We start from the raw sequence: 9,789 nt of genomic DNA, 5'->3' as shown, positions 1-9,789 counted from the left end.
GTTATCCTTGACACAGTCATGCCAGAACTCCTTTGGCTCTGCAAATCTCCCAAAGCCTCCTTTTGTTCTCCTGGGCTGTCGGAGACGCTGGGGTTATTCCCAAAAGAACGAGCGATCCTGGATTGTAGCCGACGACTCAGACCACCGGCCGCCCACTGATCCATTGCCGATGCGTCTGAATGGTGCATGCTACAACGGATATGAGACCCCCGACCAGTACTGTCACCGAAAAATGCCTTCAAGCAGGCGAGGCGTCAGGCCGTCGAAGATGCTAGGGTTATTCCCCAAAGAACGAGCGATCCCGAACTGTAGCCGACGACTCAGACCACCAGCCGCCCACTGATCCACTGTCGATGCATCTGAATGGTGCATGCTACAATGGAGCCGAGACGATCGGCTGGTACTATCGTCGAAAAATGCCTTCAAGCAGGCATGGCATCGGGCCGTCGAAGACGCTAGGGTTTTTTCAAGAGAGAGAAAGAGAGAGAAGTATAAAACGACAATTATTAGGCTATAAATTTCTAGTGGGGTCTTTGTGATCAACAAAATACTGGTTTAATAAAGAAAACTCTCGCCCATTTTTGCAATTTCACTTGCAAGTTAAAAGTTAAAATCTGTCACAGGAACACAGCTAAAAGGACACGAGACACGCCATATTTTGTGCAATTTTCTATTAGGAATAATATGCCAGGGTAACGACACGAGGACACGTTGAGGTGTCCCTGTGACAGCTTAAGAATAATCACCAACATGCAGGCTCTCGTTATTGTACGAGGAAAGGCAAACCCTAAAATGACAAGAAAATGACGAAAATGCCCTCAAACCATGAAGTTGCAGACCTGCGTTTCCTTCTTCCCATCTGTAACAACAGCACGCCGCGTTCTTCCTTCCTTTCAGGGAGAAGGCATCCTACAGGTTACGCGCTAATACCGAAAACACCCTCCAGAACAACGCTACGGAACGGACACTTGGAGTACACACCAAAGTTACGGGGATAAAATAGTAATCAAGAAAATTCAGGGAAATTTAAGTGATTTTGTTTGGAAAAGAAAAAAAAGAAAAGAAAATTAGCATGAAAATAAATTTATCATTAAAAACAAAAACGACGAATGATAAAAAAAACCATCAAAAGAGAAACAACTCAACAACACACGATTAGTTAAAAAATCAATTCGATCTTCTGAAACGAAACAATCAAAATCCAGATGGGAATTAAACATAGTAGAAGAAATAAATAAATAAAATAATTAAAAGTTAACTAATTAGATAGGAAGGAAGGAAACCGATCAGCTCACCATATATATCGGCGACGGCCTCGATCGACTTCTGTTTCGACTTCACGTCGCTCATCGCCGACACTTTGATCACCACCTTTTGCTAACCGCAAGCAATGAATGATTTAAAAAAAAAAAAATCAGATCAGAGAGGTTAATTATTACCAGAAAATCAGGAAAAAAATAATAAAAAAGGGATGATTGATAGTGAATGGGAGAATTACCTGCACCATTTTGTTGATAAATTTGAAATAATGAAAGAATTAATATCCTAATTTTTATCTTATTCTTATGCTCTCTTTGGTCACTCCCCTCCCTATTCTCTTTCCCAAATCTGGGCGCATTTATAGAGCGAGGGTGGGAACGAAGACATGCTTTTTTAAATGACCAAAGTAGGGTTAGGGGCGGGGCTAACGGGCCTGATTCTGATGGGCCGGGCCTGTACTCTGTTCATGACTCAGAATCCGAGCTGAGGCAGGCTCTATCACGCGCCACTCGTAGGCCAGGCTCGGCCCAGGTCCATTTTTGACTGGGTAGGCTCAAGCTTGGTCCGAGTCGAATTAGAGCTCAAACCATCGTTTCGGGCTCAGCCCAAAGCAAGCCATGCCATAGATAGCAGGCTCAGGCCCAATTCCAAGCCTATGCGTTTGAATGTGCACCCAGCACGTTGCGTGGGAAGTTGCGGACATGTGTGACGTACCCAAAATCGAACTGCGGACGCGTGTCCGGAGGATAGAGGGATACTCTTTTTTTTGTATTGACCCCTTCCCTGGAACCGTGGAGTCGGGGACAGATTTTCAAAAAAAAAAAAGAACAAATAAATAAATTAAAAAGAAACTCTCCAGGACATCTTGTGGTTGTGTTTTACAGACTCATGCATGTATAATTGAATGTGAGTTTTATTTTTAGGGTTTTCTTCTCTTTTTTTATGATTTCTTGTCGATTTAGGTTTCTTGTAATCTTGATCGGAATTCTAATCGTAGTAAAATTGCTTCTTGATCTGCATCCTAGTCATGATTAATCCTGATCTGCACTCTCTCTCCTCTGCTGCATAGCTGATCAAAGACCTCCATTAGGCGATCTCCTTTGCACTGCCCATCGAGTAAGCCAAGAAGGAGATCGTTGAAGGTTGATTCACCCGCTGGTAAGATCTACCTCTGCTGAAATCGTAACGTCATTGGGGGGCCCTCGAGTGGCTGGGGAAGCACCTATTTATATAATGCGTCTCTCTCTCTCTGCATTATTAGTTTTTTCTGGTTTTTCTATAAGGTAAACATCTATGCAAAATTTTTTTTGAGAATATTAGAAACATCTATGCAAATCTCGGTCTGCACTTACGACGATATCATGATAAATAGATTAGCGATATTTTAATATATTGTTTTGCATGTTTTATTTTTAAACAGTTTGAAAATGCAAATAAATTGAAAATATCATATTATTTTTTATTGTTGATGAAACAAGCTCCACCTGATACAAAATGAAATAAAAAGGAGGCCTTACTATGTTTACCAGATATTTGTACAGTAAGGGCAGGTTGCAGTTTTCACAATGTATCATACGATCAAATATAGAGGAAGATAGATGACTGTAAGAATAATGGAGCACTCAGGTAACAAAGAATAGTAGAGTGCACATGTAATAGAGGGGACTATGAATTTTCAACACTAAAACCATATAAATCTATGCATTTGGATGTCAACCTAAAAACAGAGGACAAAAGAAAAGGGCCAATTCTCCGCACTTTTTCATGTTGCAGGGTTTTACTTGTGAGGTTTTACATCCCATTCTCCATGATGTGTCCCTCACCAGCTCCGTCGCTTCAAGTCACTCATTGTGGCCTGACCAAAGATTCAAAATTTTCAAGGATTCCAATCCATAATATGTCTGTGGTTCAAACTAAGTTGGGTTGTATCAGGTTGTAGTAACACTTAAGTTTCTGTCAAAAAAATTATTTATGGGGTCCTCCATTTTTTTCCCCCTAAATTTTTAGAACATAGGAAGGGAGATTACTAAATGATGCCATCCCATTCTCTAACTTCTAGGAATAAGATAGAGGAATGTTAATGACATAGCTTGTTCCTTTTTTTTAATCGTGATTATAAAGCAATTAAATACAATTGAAAGCATAACAATGTTGTTTTCATGATAAAATAGTCACACACACATAGATTGTGAGATTATTCCTATGGAAAGAAAAGAACAAGTCAAGTATTTAATTATACTTTCATGACAGAATTTCTCATATGTTCTTGTTAATTTGATTATCTCGTCTAGAGAACTCCAACATTGTCTTATGCATTTGTCATTAGTGAAGAGTTTGTGCATCATTGCATTCTACCCTATTCCTTTATGGATTTTGACTTCTTGTTGCAAAATAACTGAGTTATTAAAAATATTGGATAGGTGTTTCCATTCAGATTGTGAAGGATTTTGTTTGTGTTGAAGTCGTTCTGAAGGTCACTATCCTAATACTAAATACCATTAGTAACCCATTCTGAACAAGACTAAATGCAAATACTTATATTTGGATTGTGCCTGCTGGCTAGGGCCTTTATTGGCTCACTTGGCTCCATTTGTGTATACTTGATAAGCATGAGATGCTCTTTTAGTTAAGGTATTATTGAGAATCATCTTGTATTTTCCAGATACATGAAGGTTCTAATCAATGTGTTTCACTTAAACATGTATATCTATGTTTACTTCAATTATTTTTTCAAACATGATGCTATAGGCTATATTAATTTCACTCTTCTGACATGTGCGTGCATGATTATATTGTATAATAATGGTAGGTTTTTCTGCTGGCCTTGGTGATGATAGCAAAGGGTGAACTGGAGATTGAGTTTCATTTTGAATGATGACTATGTTTTTTATAATGTTTCTAGGTACAGATCTGCTCTAGTAAGATACATTTTATGTGGTTTTTGAGTTTAGTTTCCCAAATTAAATTTCCACTATCACTTGGTCGATGAAGCCATTGTTCACATGCTTCATCTTTTGTAGTCATTACCTTTTTTAATTACATATCAAATAACAGAGATGAAGATTTATCTTATGTGGTTTATTACTATTCCAGTTTGTGTTGTTTAGGTTCCAAATATTTGTCTTTTAGCATCTATACAACTTCATTTTTCACATTACAATTATAATTGGATGTCACAACGTTATGGTTTTGATCATTAGTGGTGAAATTTTTTGACTTATTTGTCATTCAGGATATTATTGTGGGCGAAGCATGTGCAGAATTACGTCATCAACTTGACATCTCTTTTCCTGTTAATAATGGCATAATTCAGAGAAACAATGGTGAGTGCAGTTGCTAAATTCAATATTTAGTTTTTTAGGCTGGTCATCATTTCCCATTGACATATATATTTCATGTTGTTATTACATTTTATTGTGGTGTTATTAGGGATGTTGAACAAAGTTGTATTTTTCACTCAATCTCATTGTTTGTTGTATGAAAACTGTTGCAGATTTAGACCATGTTTGAGAAGTATGGATTCAATGCCAATTTTTATACAAATCCAAGTTGTTCTAACATTGTATGCTCAAGGTGCTTCCCAACATAATTGGAGGTTAAGACTTTATAATGTCTTCTTTACTTCCTGCACTTCCTCTGAAATCTATTTTTCTATTTCATTGTTTCTTAGACGTTATCCCTGAATATTTGTTTTGCCCAGTAACCAGGATAGCATCATCGCATGCATATATTACTTTGTTCTCATGCAAATAAGGAATATTTTCATGAAAATAAGTTCTCAAATTGATTTTTGGTGGCCCTCTTGGTTTAGATCTTTGATTGTATTTTCATTCTAGAAAACGTAGTGTCATTCCAAAATCCCAAAATTCAATTAGTTTTCTTCAAAATCTTATTTCTTCCTGTCTATTACTGAAGTTTCTTGTTTAAGCTGTGTTGTGGGTCATTTCCTCTAGTAGCTCATAGTGCCAGCTGTCGTGTTATTAGGTTCACCTGGACTCTCTCCAACTTGGCTGCCTTGTACAACTCAATGTGGAGGTGGGCATTATAATGTGCATCAGAAGGTTCATTCAAGTGACTGGCATGGGTCCATGTGGACTCTAGCTGGTTGTCCTTGTTAAGTTTTTTAATTCCTTGTTATGTGACTCAAGACTCTAACCCTACCAAGTCAGGTTTTCTCCTCTAAGGGCTTGTTTCCTCAAACCATGGTTAGCATTATGTGGGGCCTCAATTTGGTTGTGCTTTTATAACATTCAGCTCTTTTGACAGGCTTACTGAATGGTCTTATTATCAATTTTGTCGATGGTGTCACTCGTGTGGTGAGTAACTCTTATTCTGAAGCAGTCCTGGAGTATTACCAACTGGCGAAATTTTTGTTAGGCTTCTGGAATTAATTTTCTGTTAATGTTTTGAAATAGGATTTCTGCATTGTGTGAAACTAAAAGGAATATTTATGCTTTATGTGAACTGTATTAGTAAAGTTGCATGGTTCTTAAGTTCATCCTTCACATGATTCTCAAGTTGTTGCCTGCGTGCAAATTCAGTTATTAACAACTACTTTCTGAAAAACCTCATGTTTGATTTTATTAAGTTTAACCAAATCACTAGCATTCACCTCTCAGGTTCTTGTTGTGGAGGGCTACTGAAGGATTTTTTTCTTTATTTGAACGAGTATTACTCATTTTTTTAATGTTCCTTGGAGAACTAGTGACAACTCAAGTTGTCACTAATAAGTCACATTTGTGATGGCTGATCAGTCATCACTTGTGTAGACCTATAGTGACGACCAAACAAGCTTATAGTGACAGCTCCAAGTAGTCACTATAAGTAATAGTGACAGGGCTTCTAGTATCGAACACTAAGCCATTACTATAACTTATAGTGACGGTTTTTGCTGCTTATAGTGACTACCTGAAGCCATCAATATAGGTATTTTTTAGCATAGTCCGAGAGTGTAACACCCCAATTTTTTAAACCGAAAATTTAGAATTTTTTTTCTAAAATCTCCTTTACATGATTTTCAAGAAATACTGTGAAAACTCTTTTAAACACGGTTCAAGCCTTGGATGACTTACAGTTCCCAACTCATACGTGTAAGACTAGAATTAACTGAATCAAACAATTAATTGAATTTAAATAACTCAAAGTATTAGTTTCACTTAATTAGAGTTTATAAGTTCAATGAAATGTTCAAATCATGACTAATGAAAATAAATTAAGTTTTCCCATAAACCTAAAAAGAATGTGACTCTTTTAGCACCACCCCGAGCTTCTCGTCATCACATGCCAGCCTACTTGATACCAGAAAATATTAAAAGTAAGGGCATTAACAACGACCCTAATAAAAAATATCACACAACATAAACATATACAACACATATCTCATGCATCTTTCTATAATCTAAAACATTTAGAATATGATAATTTCATGACATACAAATATTCACAACATGAACAAAGATTTTACATTAAGCAATAAGCACACATGCATTCATAATTAACGAATCTTACCCACAAGTGAGAACATGTATAACTACCCACATTAGAGATCCAGATCATAGGCAAATACAAAATCAAGTATGTCAATATTCACCACCCATGCATGTAATCATAAAAATATGCATGAAATACTTAAACATACACAAAGTGGCATTGATGTACTTGTGAACTTTTTAATGCATTGTTATATTGTTTATTTTTTCTTTCTTGGGGGTACACTCTCAGTACTTAACTTTCACTCAATAATCATTTGAGGAGTTTATTATTCTATATATTTTAATTACCTCAAAGATTTGAAAAGTAAGTAAACTTTCACTAGGGTGGCATGTGATCATGAAAACCCACAGCATGTAAAATCTTGATTCCTACTCTGCAGAGCGATGGACTGCCTACCTAGGCCTTTTTGGTAGTCTGAGTTCCTACATTCGAGGATGGAAAACCTATAGAGACACCTTTGCTCTTCAAAAGTATTAATAATACTTTTTTCGACCGTGTGTACCGATCACTGTCTCCAAGATAGTCATGGTCTGAATAGGCTACTAGGTGTTCTTTATTTGAGGTTGTTTAGGTGCTCTTAGCACTAAGGTTCTCTTAGCTCGGTCCCCTTCCGAGGACTATAAAACACAGGTTATTTGTATTCATTTAAGATTTAGCTTACGATCATATCCCATGCGGGTACCCTTGAGCCAACGGTGCCTCATTGAGGCTTCAATGTGTATAAGCATGTATATTTAACTTGGTGCTTACTAGCACTCATGATTCCACTGAACCTAACTCACTCACAAGCCCAGTGAATGCATGTCTTACAATGCATCACATGCCACATACCACTCTACATAATGCATGAGACTCAATGCAACATAGCATAAACTATGAATGACATAAAATATCACATGTATGTCAATGCATACTACATTGCCCATCTATCATGCTCAAAACTCATATGCTAATATGCAGTCTCATATGTCATCATGTATAAATCATAAACATGCTTGCATGCATCATAAACAAGAAACATCACATATTAGAAAATATATTATTAACATTATATATCATAAGCAAGCATAAGATTTAGAACAAGGCAAGTTTATAAGATATGATATGTCCCACACCAGGGACTGTATATATCAGAATTTCAGTGTTGTTTCAAGGTCTGTTAGACCATCCTACCTAGCATATCAGAACCCTAAAAAATTCAGTCATACTAGAGGATGTTAGATATCATATCCAAGTGATAGCTCAAAATAAACCAATTTCATTTGTCTGTATTAATTTACAGGTCAGAAACTGTTTTCAATTCTGCCAGAACATGATAGAATTTTGCTTCACAAAGGAGCAGTTACTAGACCCAATCTTATAGGAATCTTAGCCTCTTAATTTTTTTGGTCATAGCTATATTTGTTATCTTTTAAATGAATTTGACTTTCCTAAAAAACCCTATTATATGAATTTTCTAGATTTCTGGACCAGACCTTGTCTAAAACAGTCTCAGATCTAGATTTTCTGCAGAATCCTGAATTTCATTTGAATTGTGTGAAATTCTGGAGTTCATAGGTAATAAATCTAATTTTTTGATTATTTTTTCAAGATTCATCCTCATAACAAACATAACATATCCAAAAATCAAGAGTTAAATGCAGTAAAAAAAACACACAGAAAAGAGTTGGCACTCAGGCAAATCTCAATCTGCACAGATGCTACCAATAGTTACTTCTAAAAATGAGATATTGCACCTTTTCTTTTGGAAGTAACTATTGGAGGGATGTCTCCTTTTTCTTTTGGAATCTTTTGGAAGTATTGATAGCATCTGCTTATCCAAAGAAAAAGAAAAGGAGACATACATTGAAATCCATATATGTAGCACGCATAGCAAGCCACTACTGGTCCATCATCTTGAATCCTGTACAGTATAGCAGGTCAAACACACTTTCGTTCTCTGTAAACCAACAATATTCTATGTTATTAACTGGTAATTTGAACCATATATTAAAAAGAAAAAGTCGAGGCATGTGTCCTATTCTCAACAGTGTCACAAACAAATGCAAGACATGACATAGAGGAACCGGGAACTTAAAAAGAGCCTTGTGGCACATGCACCAACTTGGACAATTATTTGGGAAAGTCTTTTCTAAAGAAAGATGGAGAAATTTTCGAAAAAAAAGCTTCCAGAAGTACTGTAGAAATGGAATCACCTTTTTATTAGAAAAATTTCCTCCATGGCTAGCTTAGCAAAGTTTAAAATTAATACCAACTTTAACTGTGACCATTTGTACTTTCAAAGGATGGCAAACATGTCTAGAGGCAAAACATAGCATACGTAGCAACCAGCTAAACTAAATAAATTGTTGGAGGATTTACCCAAGGTTACAACTGATGGGAGCCACAGCAGTGTGATCGAACCAAACTCCAAGAAATGACTTTCAGGCAAATGGTTGTAAGCCAGAACAATAATGTGTGCAAAAGTTTCAGTCAAACGGTTGCTCACAACAAGAAAGAAACTGGTGTGAATCAGCATGAATGTAATGTTCACACCAGCTACTGCAAATGGATACTCCCACATGGCTAGGCTGCCTTCCTGCTTCCGGAGAAGGTCTTGAAAAGATTTCTGCATTAGAATTATTGATTAGGGCTATAACCAATCAGAAGCAGCATAACAAAGGAAATACATTTTCTGGTTAACAGATGGTTCTCCATAGCTCCCAGTCAGACCTCTTCTTATTAGAAGTTTATTTGTTGAATAGAAAACATAAAAAATTCAATTGAAAAGATAAGAAAACCAAGTTATGACCATCCTGAATTGCTTCACTTATCTATTTAAAATTTTAAATAGAACATTTCATTTGAAAGTCCTGATATCATCAGCTCCGGGTACAACAACGATGTGGTTAAGCCAATCCAATCCTTAAGTTGCTCAGGCTTGAGCTCGAGATTGTCTTAAGTTCAGTCACAAAATTTTGAATAACTTTTGTAGCACTAGCACCTATTGCGAGATACATCACTAATAAAGATAAAATTAAATGAAGACGACTTCAA

The sequence above is a fragment of the Nuphar pumila genome, chromosome 2 (assembly GCF_984573655.1).
Source record: "Nuphar pumila chromosome 2, dmNupPumi1.hap1.1, whole genome shotgun sequence".
Classification (NCBI taxonomy): domain Eukaryota; kingdom Viridiplantae; phylum Streptophyta; class Magnoliopsida; order Nymphaeales; family Nymphaeaceae; genus Nuphar; species Nuphar pumila.
The sequence above is the reverse complement of the archived record's forward strand: the minus strand, read 5'-3'. Positions refer to the sequence as shown.